Source organism: Amblyraja radiata, unplaced genomic scaffold (assembly GCF_010909765.2).
Source record: "Amblyraja radiata isolate CabotCenter1 unplaced genomic scaffold, sAmbRad1.1.pri S36, whole genome shotgun sequence".
Classification (NCBI taxonomy): domain Eukaryota; kingdom Metazoa; phylum Chordata; class Chondrichthyes; order Rajiformes; family Rajidae; genus Amblyraja; species Amblyraja radiata.
The window spans coordinates 1747-20605 of NW_022630149.1; the positions used below are offsets into that span (position 1 = coordinate 1747).

General features: G+C 45.7%; 1 protein-coding gene across 10 annotated transcripts in view; it reads left to right on the forward strand.

Annotated features, from left to right (window-relative positions):
- Window positions 1-1746: 1746 nt before the first annotated feature.
- prrc2a (proline rich coiled-coil 2A) overlaps window positions 1747-18859 on the forward strand; it is a 140796-nt gene continuing 123683 nt past the window's right edge. For all 10 annotated transcript variants that reach the window (XM_033016254.1, XM_033016253.1, XM_033016257.1 and 7 more), the window contains exon 1: window positions 1747-1925. The gene's annotated coding sequence lies outside the window, so the exon portion shown is untranslated. The remainder of the gene's footprint in view (window positions 1926-18859) is intronic.

The following is an 18859-nucleotide window of genomic DNA, read 5'->3' on the forward strand; positions in this document are numbered from 1 at the left end:
CGGGACAGAGCTACCAGCCTTGGAGGGCATCTACCACACGCGGTGCCTCAGGAAGGCCCTCAGCATCCATAAGGACTCATCACACCCCTGCCACGGTCTGTTTCAACTACTTCCCTCCGGCAGACGTTACAAGGCCTTCTACGCCCGAACCTCCAGACTCAGGAACAGTTTTATCCCAAGAGCTATAGCGGCTCTGAACCGGCCCTAATGAGTGCCCCCCCACCCACTCCCTTTGGACAGTCTCCCTCAGATGGTCACGTCAATCAATTCAGGTTGCTTATTTATGTATTGTATTTATTTACCTTTCTTGTACATCAGTGGAGCTGCACACTAAATCTCGTTGCACTGACGTGCAATGACAATAAAAGATATTATTATTATTATTATTATTATTATTAGATACATAAATAAGTACAGACAGACAGACAGACAGACAGACAGACAGACGGACAGACAGACAGATAGATAGATAGATAGATAGATAGATAGATAGATAGATAGATAGATAGATAGATAGATAGATAGATAGATAAATAAGCAAATAAGTAGATAGATAGATAGATAGATAGATAGATAGATAGATAGATAGATAGATAGATAGATAGATAGATAGATAGATAGACAGATGGCACAATGGGCTAAGTGTTCGGCTGGCGACCGGAAGGTGGCCGTTTCATTCCCGCTTGGAGTGCATACTGTCGTTGTGTCCTTGGGCAAGACACTTCACCCACCTTTGCCTGTGTGTGAATGTGTGTGAGTGATTGGTGGTGGTCGGAGGGGCCGTAGGCGCAGATTGGCAGCCACGCTTCCGTCAGGTTGCCCCAGGGCAGCTGTGGCTACAGAAGTAGCTTACCACCACCGAGTGTGACTGAGGAGTGAATGAATAATGCGATGTAAAGCGCCTTGAGTATCTAGAAAGGCGCTATATAAATCCCATCCATTATTATTATTAGATAGATAGATAGATAGATAGATAGATAGATAGATAGATAGATAGATAGATAGATAGATAGATAGATAGATAGATTATTTATTAGTGTGGGTGTCAGGGGTTATGGGGAGAAGGTAGGGGGAAGGGATTAGTTGATTAACTTATTCATTCATTCATTCATTCACTCATTCATTCATTCACTGATTCATTTATTCATTCATTCATTCATCCATTCATTCATTCATCCACTCATTCATTCATTCATTCATTCATTCATTTATTCACTTTGATAGATAGATAGATAGATAGATAGATAGATAGATAGACAGGCAGACAGACAGATAGATAGACAGACAGATGAATAGGTAAATAAATGAATGTAAATGAATAGATAAACAGAACATGAGAAGGTTCCCCACCCCTGCATTAGACCCATATGACCATTGGACCACAGGACCATTGGAGAGCTGACACACTTGCACCCTCCCACCGACAGGGGGGGCAAGGGCCCGGCGGACCGCAGCAGTTCATGAAGCAGCGGGCGCCTCCTTGCCGTCTTGGGCGTCCGTCCGAGCACGCACTCGTTCGTGAGTAGACGTCACGCGCAAGCGTAAGTACGTCGAGCCGGCGGGCTATTAGGTAACGTGGGTGGGAGGGGGGGGGGGGTTATGCTAATATAAGTGGGCGGGGTCTATGCTAATGTTGGGACGGGGTCCATGCTACGGTTGGGGGCGGGGCTATGCTGATATCAGGGGGCGGGGCTATGCTAATACCAGGGGGCGGGGCCAGTGGCGGTGCCGTTGGTACAGCCGGGTATTTCTTTCCCCGGGGGGAGGGGGGGGGGCGAGCGAGCGACAGAGGAAACAAAATAGTGGAGGCCGCAGACGCGGAGCGGGAGAGAGTTAGCATCCGTCTCCATCCGCGCTCCTCCGTCGCTTCATTTATTCTTTGGTATCGGTAGATACAGAGCGTAGGGCCTGGTGAACGAGCCCCGGTGAGTATTGAGGGCGGATGGGCGGGAGGATGGCCGTCTTTTCATGTTTGAAGCGGCGGCGGCGGCGGAGGAGGAGGAGGAGGAGGGGGAGGACGGCGCGGCCGCCATTTTGTCACAAGATGGCTGCGTCTTCAACCCTCCCTCCCAACCCAACCCTGGTACAAGTACAAGCCCCTGTCTCACCTGGGGAGGAGAAGTTCCTGGGGAAAGACCCCTTCCCTTCCCTTCCTTCCCCACCCCATCAAAACTAAAGCATCAGCAACACCCCCCCCACCACCAAAACTAAAGCAGCAACACCCCCCCCCCACCCCCACCACCATAAACTAAAGCATCAACAACAGCAACACCCCCCACCATCACCACCAAAACTAAAGCATCAACAGCAACACCACCCCCCCCAAAACTAAAGCATCAACAACAGCAACCCACCCCCACCAAAACTAAAGCATCAACAACAGCAACCCACCCCCACCAAAACTAAAGCATCAACAACAGCAACCCCCCCCCCACCCCCACCACCATAAACTAAAGCATCAACAACAGCAACACCCCCCCCCACCCCACCAAAACTAAAGCATCAACAACAGCAACACCCCCCCATCAAAACTAAAGCATCAACAACAGCAATACCCCCCCCATCAAAACTAAAGCATCAACAACAGCAACACCCCCCCCCACCACCACCAAAACTAAAGCATCAACAACAGCAACACCCCCCCCCACCACCACCAAAACTAAAGCATCAACAACAGCAACACCCCCCCCCACCACCAAAACTAAAGCATCAACAACAGCAACACCCCCCCCACCAAAACTAAAGCATCAGCAACAGCAACACCCCCCCCACCACCAAAACTAAAGCATCAGCAACAGCAACCCCCCCCACCAAAACTAAAGCATCAACAACAGCAACACCCCCCCCCACCAAAACTAAAGCATCAGCAACAGCAACACCCCCCCCACCACCAAAACTAAAGCATCAGCAACAGCAACCCCCCCCCCCCCACCAAAACTAAAGCATCAACAACAGCAACACCCCCCCCCCACCCCCACCACCAAAACTAAAGCATCAACAACAGCAACACCCCCCCCCACCAAAACTAAAGCATCAGCAACAGCAACACCCCCCCCACCACCAAAACTAAAGCATCAACAACAGCAACACCCCCCCCCACCACCTAAACTAAAGCATCAACAACAGCAACCCCCTCACCACCCCCAAAACTAAAGCATCAACAACAGCAACCCACCCCCACCAAAACTAAAGCATCAACAACAGCAACCCCCCCCCACCACCAAAACTAAAGCATCAGCAGCAGCAACACCCCCCCACCAAAACTAAAGCATCAACAACAGCAACACCCCCCCATCAAAACTAAAGCATCAACAACAGCAACACCCCCCCCCCCCCACCAAAACTAAAGCATCAACAACAGTAACCCACCAAAACTAAAGCATCAACAACAGCAACACCCCCCCCCACCAAATAAACCCCAAGTTTATTTATGTTTTAAATAATGCAGGAAGATTGTTCCCGATGTTGGGGAAGTCCAGAACAAGGGGTCACACAGTTTAAGGATAAGGGGGAAGTCTTTTAGGACCGAGATGAGAAAAACATTTTTCACACAGGAATTCTCTGCCACAGAAGGTAGTTGAGGCCACACAGTTCATTGGCTATATTTAAGAGGGAGTTAGATGTGGCTAAAGGGATCAGGGGGTATGGAGAGAAGGCAGGGATGGGATACTGAGTTGGATGATCAGCCATGATCATATTGAATGGTGGTGCAGGCTCGAAGGGCCGACTGGCCTACTCCTGCACCTATTTGCTATGTTTCTATAATTCTGAGTGCCAATTCCCTCTTTCTAAAACATCAACCTCTCATGGCCGCACAATAATCAGCACTGTAAAGGCCTGGGTCTCGCTTTTTACTCCAGCTTTTTGTGTCTATCTCATTTAATTAGGAGCCTCTTTACTCATTATCTCTCCAGCACCTTTATTGATGTCCCACTGCACTATTGCTCGGACCTGAGTAAAAAAACAGCAAGATTATTGTTGATGCTAAAGTATTTTTAATCTGCCCCCCTGGTCTTGATCTTCCAAAATATTCCAAATGGAATTTAAACTGGAGATGGCAGTTCAATATCCTTTCACTTGCAAGATTATCATGAACCCCATGAAGGTTGATGCATTAAAAGGGAAAATAATCATTCTCCCTTATTCCCCCCTCCTCTCCTGTCCTTGCAAGATTTCTACGAGATTGATGCTTTAGAAGAGAAAATTTTCTTGTTATTCCCTTTATCTCCCCCTTTTTCTAGCAAGATTATTGTGAGGCCACATAGGGTTGATGTTTTAGAAGAGAGAATGCCCCCTCTTACCCTGCTCATTTTCTTGCAAGATTATTATGAGCCTATAAAAGTTGATGCTCTTTAGAGAAGGGAAAATATTCTCCCCATTACCCACTCATTTTCTTGCAAGATTTATTAAGAACCCATAGAGGTTTATGCTGGAGGAGAGAAAATATTCTTAATCTCCCTCATTTTCTGTTAAGATTATTATCCCATGCTGCTTCAGAACAGAAAATATTCTCCGACAGCCCCCTCTCCCTCTAATAGATTATTTTTTTAAAGGCCGGTTGGCAGTTGAGCCTGCCTCCATTTTCTTTATTTAGTTACTTTTATAACGATGGGTAAGATGAAGCATCTAGATCTTTCCTCGATTGCTAATATAAAGACGCTTGCTGTTTTAAGTAGAAATATCCCGAGCTTCTGTTATTTATGTAGCCTGTTTTCTTTTCCAAAAAAAGAAATCAGATTTGGTATGAATAGGCTGTTTATGCTCTTTATTTTGAAACAATATTCATTTTAGGAAGATGGGCTCTGCTTTTACAAAGCAGAAATGCCTTCAGTTCCACCAGAGGATTTTGTATTTTCTGCTCTGCCATGGTGGCTGAATGTTTAGAGGCACTCATCGCTGTTGAAATATAATCCTTTTATTTACACAGTTCCAGCCATCCCCACTAGAACATAATGTATCTTTGATGCAGATTCTAAAAAAAATATGTGCTCTTAAAACATTTTGTTTCCCCATTGGGATTTTTTTGCATTTTCTTTTGAAATGAGGGGAACAGTTTTACTGGATTTGAGATTCTTCTGTTGTGGATATCGCTACAATCCCAAATCTCTTTCCTCTTGCTTTCTTCTCTCCCCCCCCCCCCCTTAAAAACACTTGGATTGAATGCACTATTCACAAAGGAGTTGTGTGTTAGAGCTGCACCTGGCCCTTCTGTCTGTAGTGAAGTAGTTCAAACAAGCACTAACTGTATGGAGAGGTTTTTTTTGGCTTCCTTGTAAAAATGTCCTCGTATTGCTTTATTCATAATTTATTAAGAAGTCGTTAATTTTGTCCCGAATATCGTTTTGCAACAGCATTCCTCTCACATTATGGTTAACGGCCTATTCTGTGGGAATTCCTCTAAAAATTATCAGCGCTTCAACCCTGTGCTGCCCCAATAGAGGCACTGATGTCCGCCCCCCCCCCTCCATATCCCCGCCCCCCCCCCCATATCCCCGCTTCCCCCCCCCCGATCCCCCCCCCCCCCCCCCCCCCAGTTCCAAGTAATCTTGCCAAACCTTTGCCACATTATTAAAATGCATGCTGTATCATTAATACCTGGCAGCATGTGTATAACCAAAATAACACGCACCTACCTACCTGTTAAAGCAAGATGTGTATGCACATTGCTTATAATTTGTGGCTGCACCTATCTTGGGATGCCTGCCGTAAGTCCAAAACCTTTGTTCTGTTTATTTTAACCAGCTTACCAGTAGTATGATCTCACAAGTATCAGTGAGATAAATGGCTAGGTAATCCAACAAGAAGGTGGAGCAATAAATGTAGGCCAGCAAACCAGGCGATATATCTCAGCTGTGTGTATGAAGTAACTGCAGATGCTGGTTATACACCAGATAGACACAAAATAGACACGTACCTCCAGGCAGTCCCAGGCAGCTTCTCTGGGGAAAAGGACTATGTGATGTTTTGGTTTGAGACCCTTCTTCAGACTGAGAGTCATGGGAGAGGGATTTGATCTGTCATTTTCACATCGTACTCTTCGATATCTCTAGACTACCTCTCCCCTGATTCCCCTCATACATTCCTTCTCCCCAAAGATGAAGCCTGTCCCGCTGAGTTACTCCAGCATTTTGTGTCTATTTTCGATTTTTCTCAGCTTCTTGGCTGTGCAATTAAATGATCCCCGGCACAATGTACACACAGCGGAGATGGGTCTCGCGTTTCACTCGAGATGTGATCCCTTCCACAACCTACTTTTTATTTCAGTTGTGCGTTGAACTATCAGCTCGGGTATTTTCTTCTGAATCTCCAGCCACTGTCTACTGACTGAGCTGAGAATCCATAATTTGTGAAGCAAAAAATTCCATCTATAATTTTCCATCCTGAAATTCCGTCGAGAAGTTTCCGAACGACAAAATGTCTCAAAACCTTGTGTCTGTATTTGTACAAAGTGGTGTGGCTAGTTGAGCTGCTACCTCGCTGTTCAGGTTTGTTTATTTGGAGATACAACATGGAAACAGGCCTGAAGAAAAGTCTCGACCAGAAACGTCACCTATTCCTTTGGTAGACAAAACTGCTGGAGAAACTCAGCGGGTGAGGCAGCATCTATGGAGCGAAGGAATAGGTGACGTTTCGGGTTGAGACCCTTCTTCCGACTGAGAGTCAGGGGAGAGGGATTTGATCTGTCATTTTCATACCGTACCTTTCGATATCTCTAGACTCACTCTCGACCCGAAACGTCACCTAAATTCGTTTGCTCCATATATGCTGCCTCACCCGCTGAGTTTCTCCAGCATTTTTATCTACCTTCGATTTTTCCAGCATCTGCAGTTCGTTCTTGAACATTTCACCTATTCACTTGCTCCAGTGATGTCGTCTGACCCCCTGCGTTACTCCTTTTTGTGTGTGTCTATGGAGACAAGCCCTTCAGCCTATCGAGTCCATTCCCACCATCGATCACCCGTTTGCACGAGTTCCCTGTTATCCCACTCTCTCAAACTCTTCCTGCACACTAGGGGCAATTTAGAGGCTAATTAACCTCCAAATCAGCTCGACTTTGGGATGTGGGAGGCAGTTCCAGCGATCCTGACCTCTTGGACTGTCCGCGTGGAGTTTGCATGCTGTCCCTGTGACTGCATGAGTTTCCTCCGACATCCCACAGAAGTGCAGGTTGGTGGGTTAATTGGCCACTTAATCTCCCCCCCTGTGTACTTCAGGGGTAAAAATGATGAGGAATCATTATGTAGGAAGCAGAATAGGTTGTAGGGAAAATTAGTGGAGGGATGAGATTGGCGTAGCCTCATTCTATGTCAAAAGGAAAAATTGAGATATGGAGCCCCTGAAATATTTGTTTGTTAAATTGGCTTCGGAGATGCGTGTAGCTATGGCGTTTCACAACGACAGGATAGTATTTTTGTCTATTCCTCTCCTCCCCACCCCAGGTGCCGATGGTAATTGTGCTAATATTGAAGGAATATCACCTTGTTGCCTTGAGGTTGGGATTATGGCAGAGCGAGTGATGGCCTTGCAAGCCATCCTTAAGTTGTGGTGCTAAACACGGGGTCAGGATTTTGAAAGGAATTTTGTTCACTGATTTGGAACAACTCCATTTGTCAGGTAGGGCAGTGATAATTGAGATGTATTAAAGGAACTGCAGAGGGTAGAGAAAAATGCAGGAGAAACTCAGCGGGTGAGGCAGCATCTATGGAGCGAAGGAATAGGTGACTTTTCGACCTTTCGCTCCATAGTTGTTGCCTCACCCGCTAAGTTTCTCCAGCATTTTTGTCTACCTTCGATTTTTCCAGCATCTGCAGTTCTTTCTTAAACAAAGGAACTGCAGATGCCAAAGATAGACACAAAATGCTGGGGTAACTCAGCACGTCAGGCGGCATCTCTGGAGAAAATGGATAGGTGACATTTCGGCTCGGGACGCTTCTTCAGACTTTATTATATTGTTATTTAAGAGATTATTGAGACCTTGCTTTGCAATTCCATTTGAATTTTCCATAATGCCATAATGGACTTGATGGCATCCACACAAATGGCAATTTCTTAACAGGGAGACAAAAATGCTGGAGAAACTCAGCGGGTGAGGCAGCATCTATGGAGCGAAGGAATAGGTGAAGTTTCGGGTCAAGACCCCTTCTTCAGACATCCATAGATGCTGCCTCACCCGCTGAGTTTCTCCAGCATTTTTGTCTACCTTTGATTTTTCCAGCATCTGCAGTTCTTTCTTAAACATTTCTTATAACAGAGTCATTGATTTCAATGATATTATAGAAACATAGACATAGAAATTAGGTGCAGGAGTAGGCCATTCGGCCCTTCGAGCCTGCACCGCCATTCAATATGATCATGGCTGATCATCCAACTCAGTATCCTGTACCTGCCTTCTCTCCATACCCTCTGATCCCCTTAGCCACAAGGGCCACATCTAACTCCCTCTTAAATATAGCCAATGAACTGGCCTCGACTACCCTCTGTGGCAGAGAGTTCCAGAGATTCACCACTCTCTGTGTGAAAAAAGTTCTTCTCATCTCGGTTTTAAAGGATTTCCCCCTTATCCTTAAGCTGTGACCCCTTGTCCTGGACTTCCCCAACATCGGGAGCAATCTTCCTGCATCTAGCCTGTCCAACCCCTTAAGAATTTTGTAAGTTTCTATAAGATCCCCTCTCAATCTCCTAAATTCTAGAGAGTATAAACCAAGTCTATCCAGTCTTTCTTCATAAGACAGTCCTGACATCCCAGGAATCAGTCTGGTGAACCTTCTCTGCACTCCCTCTATGGCAATAATGTCCTTCCTCAGATTTGGAGACCAAAACTGTACGCAATACTCCAGGTGTGGTCTCACCAAGACCCTGTACAACTGTTCCTATACTCAAATCCTTTTGCTATGAAAGCTAACATACCATTCGCTTTCTTCACTGCCTGCTGCACCTGCATGCCCACTTTCAATGACTGGTGTACCATGACACCCAGGTCTCGCTGCATCTCCCCTTTTCCTAGTCGGCCACCATTATGTACATCTTTGGGATCTTTGTGGGATACTTCTACTCATGAATGTTGGAATGAATGTTCTAAAGTCTGTATTCTTCCATGTATTTATGCATGCGTTTGATTGGGTGGCACAGCTGGTAGAGATGTTGCCTCAAGGTGCCAGAAAACTAGGTTCGATCCTGACCTCGGGTGCTTGGGTTTCCTCCCACATCCCAAAGATGTGCAGGTTTGTCAATTAATTGCCCCTGAGTGTGTGGGGATTGGATGAGAACATGCCTTAACATAGAACTCGTGTGATAGGTGGTATGCCTGCACTTGGTGGGCTCTAGGGCCTGTTTCCGTGCTGCATCTCAAACTAGAAAAACTAAAAGTCGGGGGAAATGGCCACCCAGTGGGATGTTCTATACGGTGTTTGTCATGGTGGAAGGTGGAGAATTTGAAATGTTTTAAAATTCAAGATCGGATTCCGACTTTTGTTTTTTTCCCTCCGGTGGGATAGATTATATTTTTCTTTCTGTTACTCTTTGGGTTTCTGGCTCAACCTGCGTTGCAGAGGACTGTGTGACTTATTGTGATGTCACTATGCAAGGTCTTTTATAAGTACCACTGGCTGGAGACAGGAACTCAGGTTGGGGCTCTACAAAAACGTTTATCTGAGTTGCTTCTCACTAAACTAAGCAACAAAAGCCACAGTTTCATTAACTTCTTCTGAGTAAGTCGCTTCTTTGGATCTCTCGGGTGTCACTAGCCATTGTAGGTAGAAAATATTGAAGACTGAATTAGTTGAATGTGGTCTTTTCAACAGGGGTAATCATGGCGTGTCTGGCATTTAAGTCTCTGCTTAGATTTCACATTGCTTTTGTCTATTTGAGAGATAACTGTACTTCGGTACCTTTGACAATACTAAACTAAACCTCTTGGGTATCCATAAGTTGTTGTTGGCCATGCTGACCCTTTGTAGAATTCAAAAGGAAATCCTAAAGAAATCCAAATGAAATCAAACAGAAAAGGCAGAGGTTCGCTTGCACCTCCTCCAACCTCATATACTGTATCCGCTGTTCCAGGTGTCAACTTCTCTACATTGGCGAGATCAAGCACAGGCTCGGCAATCGTTTCACTGAACACCTCCGCTCAGTCTGTCTTAACCAACCTGATCTCCCGGTGTTTAAGAAGGAACTGCAGATGCTGGAAAATCGAAGGTAAAGACAAAAATGCTGGAGAAACTCAGCAGGTGAGGCAGCATCTATGAAGCAAAGGAAATATACGCCTATTTCCTTCACTCCATAGATGCTGCCTCACCCGCTGAATTTCTCCAACATTTTTGTCTTGATCTCCCGGTGGCTCAGCACTTCAACTCCCCCTCCCGTTCCCAATCTGACCTTTCTATCCTGGGCTTCCTCCATTGTCAGAGTGAGGCCCAGCGCAAATTGGAGGAACAGCACGGTAGACAGAAATGCTGGAGAAACTCAGCGGGTGAGGCAGCATCTATGGAGCGAAGGAATAGATGACGTTTTGGGTCGAGACCCTTCTTCAGACTGCTTTCTCCCACATTTTTGTCTACCTTCATATTTTGCTTGAGTAGTTTACACCCCAACGGTATGAACATTGACTTTTCTAACTTCAGATGGCCCTTTCTTTCTCTCTCCACCCCCCTTCCCCCTTCTCCCACTAGTCTTACTGTCTCCGACTACATTCTATCTCTGTCCCAACTCCTCCCCTGACATCAGTCTGAAGAAGGGTCTCGACCCGAAACGTTGCCCATTCTTTCTCTCCGTAGATGCTGCCTCACCCGCTGAGTTACTCCAGCATATTGTGTCTACCTTCGAATTAAAACAGCATCTGCAGTTCTTTCTTACACAAAAGGAAATCCTGTTGTGTTCTATGATTCTTTATTTTCTTCCTATAAACCCTGGTGGCTGGTGTAGTATTCAATGATTCCTCATTTTCTTCTTAAACGCTTGGATGTAAGGTGTAGGCGGGAGTTGCAATGTGATCAATCTCTCGTCCTCAACTGCTGAATAACGTGTTTGAGGGGAGGTTGTCAAGATTCTATGGCGATGCTTGTTTGTTGAAGGCTGACAGTTTGGTGCAACTGAACTTGTGGTTCAACTGAACCAGGTGATTCTCCAGATGAAGAAGATGTTTGCAATCGATTGTTGCCAACATTGAGCGTGTGGAATGGACTTTTGTCAATGGAGCCAAATTGTGGCAACTCGTGCATGTGTGATCTGTGCAAAAAGAATTTTGCATGATGGGGAAGTGCCTTTGGATAGAATCCCACAATTTTGTTCATTTACCAGGGACTTAAGAACAGACAATGAATTATTTCTTGCTCTTGTTAGCAGTATTCCTGGAACTTGCTTAAAAATTGTTTCGAAAAATGAACTGCATAACGCTGGTGTACCAAAAAAACCCACAAAGTGCTGGAGGAACTCAACGGGTCAGGCAGCATTTCCAACATGGACATGGCGCATATCAACTCCTATCTCGACAAGAACCTCGACCCACTGCAGTTCGCTTACCGCCACAACAGATCAACGGTGCATGCAATCTCACTGGCTCTCCACTCCGCGCTGGACGACTTGGACAACAAAACTCATATGTCAGGCTGTTATTCATTAACTACAGCTCGGCATTTAATACCATCAACCCCACCAAGCTGGTTACCAAGCTCTCAGATCTGGGTCTCTGCGCATCCCTCTGCAATTGGATCCTCGACTTCCTCATCCACAGACCACAGTCTGTCCGTATTGGTGGAAATGTGTCATTCTCGATAACAATCAGCACGGGAGCACCTCAAGGCTACGTGCTCAGCCCCCTGCTGTACTCACTCCATACCCATGACTGCGTAACCGGACATAGTGCGAACTCCATCATCAGGTTTGCCGACGACACTACTGTTTTGGGACGTATCACTGAGGGGGATGAGTCAGAGTATAGAAGTGAGATTGACCAAATGGTGCCAGCACAATAACCTAGCTCTCAACACCAGCAAAACCAAGGAACTGATTGTGGACTTTGGAAGGGGTAGGATAGGGATCCACGATGGTGGGAAGGGTCAACAACTTCAAATTCCTGGGAGTGCATATTTCTGAGGATCCTGGTCCCAGCACACTGATACAATTATAAAGAAAGCACATCAGCGCCTCTACTTCCTAAGAAGATTACGGAGAGTCGGTATGTCAAGGAGGACTCTCTCGAACTTATACAGGTGCACAGTAGAGAGCATGCTGACTGGTTGCATCGTGGCTTGCTTCGGCAACTCGAGCGTCCAGGAGCGAAAAAGATTGCAGAAAGTTGGGACCACTGACCAGTCCATCATCAGCTCAGATCCCTTCGATGGTGGGGTGGTCAATTGCAGTCGCTGCCTCAAAAAGGCTGCCAGCGTCATCAAGGACACACACTGGCCACACACTCATCTCTCCGCTGCCATCAGGTAGAAGGTAGAGGAGCCTGAAATCTGGTACATCCAAGTTCATGAACAGCTACTTCCCCACAGCCATCGGGCTATTAAACTCACCATCAAATAAATTCTGAACTATCCCCTTCTACTCATACTCTCCTCCGCCTAGCGGAGCTGGTCCTCACCCTTAATAATTTCGTTTGACTCCTCCCATTTCCTCCAAATACAAGGCTTAGCTATGGGCACGCGCATGGGCGCATGCCTGCCTCTTTGTTGGGTACGTCGAACAATCCTTGTTCGAGGCGTACCGTGGCCCTATCCCCGAACTCTACCTCCACTACATCGACGACTGCATTGGTGCTACCTCCTGCACCCACACACAACTCACTGACTTCATCCATTTCACCACTAACTTCCCTCCGGCACCCAAATACACTTGGACCATTTCCTACATTTCCCTACCATTTCTTGACATCACTATCTCCATCGCAGGTGATAGACTACTGACTGACATCCACTATAAACCCACTGACTCTCGTGGCTATCTGGACTACACTTCTTCCCACCCTGCTTTCTGTATGGACTCCATCCCCTACTCCCAATTCCTCCTTCTACGCCGCATCTGCACCCAGGATTAGGTGTTCCACACCAGGACGTCCTCATTCTTCAGGGAACGGGGGTTCCCCTCTTCTACTATAGATGAGGCTCTCACCAGGGTCTCTTCTATACCCCGTGACCCCCTTGTCCTCACCTTCCACCCTACCAGCCATCACATACAACAAATAATCCTCCGACATTTTTGCCACCTCCAACGTGATCCCACCACTTGCCACATCTTCCTATCTCCTCCCCTGTCTGCTTTCCGCAGAGACAGCTCCCTCCAGAACTCCCTGGTCAATTTGTCCCTTCCCACCCAAACCATCCCCTCTCCGGGCACTTTCCCTTGCAACCGCAAGAAATGCTACACTTGTTGCTTTACCCCCCCCCCCCCTGACTCCATTCAAGCAGTCTTTCCAGGTGCGGCAGAGGTTCACCTGCACCTCCTCCAACCTCATCTATTGCATCCGCTGCTCTAGGTGTCGGCTGCTCTACATCGGTGAGACCAAGCGCAGGCTTGGCGATCGCTTCGCCCAACACCCCCGCTCGGTTCGCAATAACCAACCTGATCTCCCGGTGGCTCAGCACTTCAACTACCCCTCCCATTCCGAATCCGACCTTTCTGTCCTGGGCCTCCTCCATGGCCAGAGTGAGTCCCACCGGAAATTGGAGGAGCAGCACCTCGTATTCCGCTTGGGTAGTTTACACCCCAGCGGTATGAACATTGACTTCTCCAATTTCAGGTAGTCCCACCTGTCTCCTCCCCTACTCAGCTCTCCCTCAGCCCACTGGCTTCACCTCTTCCTTTCTTCTTCCCCCCCCCCCCCTACATCAGTCTGAAGAAGGGTTTCGACCCGAAACGTTGCCTATTTCCTTCGCTCCATAGATGCTGCCTCACCCGCTGAGTTTCTCCAGCATTTTTGTCTACTTTCGATTTTCCAGCATCTGCAGTTCATTCTTAAACAAAACTCTGAACTATAACAGCCTATTGCACTTTATCTGTTCATTTATTTGTATATATATGGTCTATGCTATATAGACACACTGAACTGTTCTGTATTTATGCTTACTATATTCTGTTGTGCTGCAGCAAGCAAGAATGTCATTGTCCTATCTGGGACACATGATAATAAACTCTCTTGACTTGACGAGGTTACGATTTGGGTCAGGACCCTTCTTCAGACTATTAAAAATAGTGTGCCTAGTCTTCCTTGGGTAAACTGGAACACTAAGAGAATGGCATGTTTCCTTACCGTGATGAACAAGACATGCAAAGCAAAGCTCGCCCTGGTTTCCTTGTGCACACATGGACTGGGAATCCTCGAAGGATTCCAGGATGCTAATTTCCTTTTCCCATATAGACTTTCAGTTTGGAGATAGACACAAAGTGCTGAACCCTGCGGTTCAGGCTGCCATTCTGGAGAAAAGGAATAGGTGGCGTTTCGGGTCGAGACACTTCTTTTCCAAAATGTCACCTCTTCCTTTTTTCCAGAGATGCTGCCTGACCGGCTGAGTTACTCCAGCATTTTGTGTATATCTTTGGTGTGAACCAGCACCTGCAGTTATTTTGGGCCTTGCAATTTTTAAGGCCCAGACAACCTCATAGCTTTTAAAGTGTAACCATTCCTCCAACGTGGAGGAACAATGAAAGTTCATTATAAAGGCAGAAATTGCTGGAAATACAAAGGAAGTTGGGCTATATTACGGGAGAGGAAACTGCTAAGGTTTCAGGTTAAATCCCATACTTCAGTCAGAACTGGACTTTAAGGCTGAAGGTGAATCTGGACCTTCACAGCATCAATCTCTCAGTTGAATTATACTGCAAATTGTTCATTAAATGTGCCTTAAGTAAAGGAACATTGTATTTTGCAGAGGATTGTAATCTGGCATAGAAGTTCTCTTGTACAATTTGCACAAACAAAAATGGAATTTGGAAATTTGATATTAGAAATGAGAGGCAGTTCCTCTGTTTCGGATAGAGGCCTTTGTCTGTATTGGTAAACATGGCTCTCCCAGTTGTCGAAACAGTGCAAGGTACTTTTATTTTGCCACCACGCCTCGTCATCTTTACGCCAATGGTCATCTATCCTTTACAACTCTGACTTTGTGTGACCTTCTCGAAATAAAGTTCAACATATTGAACACAAAATTCTAGTTGTGACTGGACTGATGTTTGTAAAAGTTCAATGTGATTTCCATTTGCAACCTATGCCATTTATTCATGAAGTCCAGGATGAAATTTGAATGTCATAGTTACCCCTTGAGTTCCCTCTCCTATCGGGCAAGAGGTACAGAAATACCCGTAGTCAGGATCAAACCTGTGAGGCAGCAACTCTACCGCTGTGCCACCATGCTGCCCATGTAATTCACTGTACTTGGCTCATTTACTTTTCTGTACTCTCAAACTGGCAACATCCAAATGTCAAATTCTTGTACATGCAAACGTTGTGTTATTTATCTACAGAGTCTAACTGTTAGTGATGTACAAGCAAAATACTGCCTGTCACTGCTCTGACTGACTAGTATACTCTTGCATGTAACCCTTGGAGATCTAAGGGACACATTAGCCACAGGGAGGGTGGTGCTTATATGGAATGAGTTGCCAAAAGAGGTGGCAGTGACAGATAATATAACATGTAAAAGTCTTCAACATAGTCGAAGGAGGTAGTCTTCACTCTCCACTATTCGGTGTCCAATTTTCCCGAAGCTCATCGAAGCTAGTCTTTAACATAGTCGAAGGAGGTCTTCAACATAGTTGAAGGAGGTCTTCAACATGACATTTTTTGTTAAACTCTTCTAAACTCGCCAATTAGGTCGCTGCAGTGGGACAGCCCCTTTATTCTTTTTTTGGTTGGTTGCAGAATCCTGAAAGTGGATGATTAACACCACGACTAGACATAATATCGCTGGATCTTGGTGGCAGTTTTGAAATATCTCATTAAATAACAAAGAGCCTTTGTGCAACATTTACAAACGAAAATGAATTTGAACTACTATCTATGCCTCTCATAATTTTGTGTTTCCGGTGTTCCAGAAAAGAACAATCCAAGTCTGTCCAACCAACCCTGTTGCTTACTCCAGGCATCACTGGGTTCTTTAAAAAAAAGACACATAGTGCTTTGGTAACTCAGGGGGTCAGGCAGCATCTCTGGAGAAAATGGATGGGTGGGATCTTTCATCCCTAAACATCACCTGTATGTACATGAAATGTTGCCAGACTAGCTGAGTTACTCCAGCACTATGTCTTTCTTTTGTAAAGCAGCATCCTTGTAATCCGTAAATCTGGTAAACCTATTCCAAAGTCTCCATATCCCTTTCTGTAGTGGAGCGACCAGAACTGTGTTCAATACTCCAGATGCGGCCTAACCAATGTCCTATACGGTTGCATCATGACTCCCTGACTTGTACTCGGTGCCCCGAGCTATGAAAGCAAGTATACCATATGCTGCCTTGAGTAATTTATTGTAAACATTGTATTTGCCAGAAATTCTAGTGCAGCATTTGTATGGCTCACTGCATGACTGGTTAAACCCTCATTGTGTATGCCGAAGTACCAGGCAGATTGAATTTCCATTAATAAGGCCTGCATGGTTGGTCGATTTTAAGCCTGCTGCTGGATTTAATTACAAGCTTTTGGGAGCAGGGTTACACTTGGGTTTGTATTTGTTTAGTTTCCTCTTCAGCTTTTCTGCAGTGGAGTTTTTGTATGTTGCTCATCTTGAAGGCTGCTGCTTGAAGATGTTGGAAATCTGGTTTTGAAGCACAAGAACCCCAAACATGCTTTATTTGGCACCTGAAGTTTTAAAGTCAGCTGTTCTCACTGGAGCTTCTACTTTGCAGTTTAATAAGAAATGTGGAGCAGAAAATGGGGATTTTAACTGTCCCACAGGTGTGAGTGCTCATGTTGCACGCTGATTATCTATTGCACGCGAACCTCAGCAGGTTGCTTATCAACTGGAGAGGATCAAAACTGTGGCAGATCCTGTCCTGGTATAAGTAAGTTTGAAGAAAGGTCTCTACCCAAAACGTCACCCATTCCTTCTCTCCAGAGATGCTGCCTGTCCCGCTGTGTTACTCCAGCAGTTTGTGTCTATCTTAAATAAAGTTTAAGTTTGACTTGAATTGAGGAAAAACAGATTCCCAGTTTGGCACACTGAAAGCAATGTCTCTCTCTCTGTCTCCGTCTCTCTCTCTCTATCTCTCTCTCTCCGTATCTCTCTCCGTCTCTCTCTCTCTCCGTCTCTCTCTCTCTCCGTCTCTCTCACTCTCTCTCTCTCTCTTTCTCTCTCTCTCTTTCTCTCTCTCTCTTTCTCCATCTCTCTCTCTCCGTCTCTCTCTCTCTCCGTCTCTCTCTCTCTCCGTCTCTCTCTCTCTCTGTCTCTCTCTCTCTTTCTCCGTCTCTCTCTGTCTCTCTCTCTCTCTCTCCATCTCTCTCTCTCTCCGTCTCTCTCTCTCTCCCCCCTCTCCTCTCTCACTGGTTTTTGCCCTTTCCTGATATCCACACCCAATAAATGAAGAAATAAAGCATTTCCAGGTACTAGGCACCAGAAGGTGCACAATAGAAAACGGTTTAGGGGTGATGGTGGTCGAGGTTAATGCCCGACTTTACCAAGTGGAGAAGCAAGCTATGTTTGCCATGTGAGGTTCTGGAGAGAGCTTTTTAAAAAATCATGCATTTCCTTGGAATGCTGGACTCTAGACCTTGGATCAGCCATGATCATATTGAATGGTCTCATTCTGCACCTATTTTCTATGTTTTCTATAACATTGCTGTGACATTCTTTGGATTTCTGTGGCATCTTGGTTATCTTAATTCTCCAATCCTCTAATTACAGCATTTGGTCGTGAGCCAAACCAACAATGCCTGACCAACTCCATTTTAAAAGGCTACCAGTGTTTACTCTTTAACAATTGCAAGCAAATGACTGCCCCAAAAGCATTATTGCGATTGGATTGTAATAAATGGGTGTTTATCCTTTCTGCAACGTTGTGAGGTTATGGTTTAATTCGCAACATGCCTGGTGGATGTCGCGAGTTCTTTCACCATAGTGATGAAGCTCCTGTAAATACAGGGAACTCCCATTTCAACGGCTTCTTTGTGTTCTTCCAGTGACTTCTTTGACTTTCTAATTATTGTCTTCAGTGCAATGGTACAGTCTCTTCATATAATTTACAGACAAGCTCAAACCTATTCAACTTTTCCTTTTTTGTGCCACCTGGGGCTAAGAAGACTGACGTCATTTACAGCTTGGAATTGCTACCTCTCTCCTCCCTCTGCCCTTCATTCTAGCTTTATTGACTCGGTGGTGAAATCTAGTGCAAACCAATCCTACTACAATTATTGCTGTGTGTATTGGAACCACTGACCACTGCAGCCAATGAAATTTCACTGCATCTGCTTTATGGTTAGAAACAAGAAATTGCAGATACTGGCTTACAAAAAAAAAGACAAAGTGCTGGAGTAACTCAGCGGGTCGGGCAACATCTCTGGCGAACATGGGGAGGTGACGTTTCGGATTGGTACCCTTCTTCAGGCTGATTGTGGTGGGGAGGAAAGCTGTCACTTGTCAGGCTATCCAGCTCTTTTGCATTTTTTAACTCTTTCCCCCCCCCCCCTCCCAAATCAGGCTGAAGAAAGATCCTGACTCGAAACGTCACCTATCCATGTTCTCCAGAGATGCTGCCTGACCCGCTGTTACTTCAACACTTTGTGCCTTTTTTATTGGATTGCTTCTACTAGGGCAGCAAACAAAGTGTGTCCTTTCCCGAGGATAAGATAATTAACTGGGAGTCATCCATGCTGGTAGGGGAAGGCGTGGGTGGTGTGGGAGGGAGCGGTGTAAATTGCATAAGAACTGCATTGA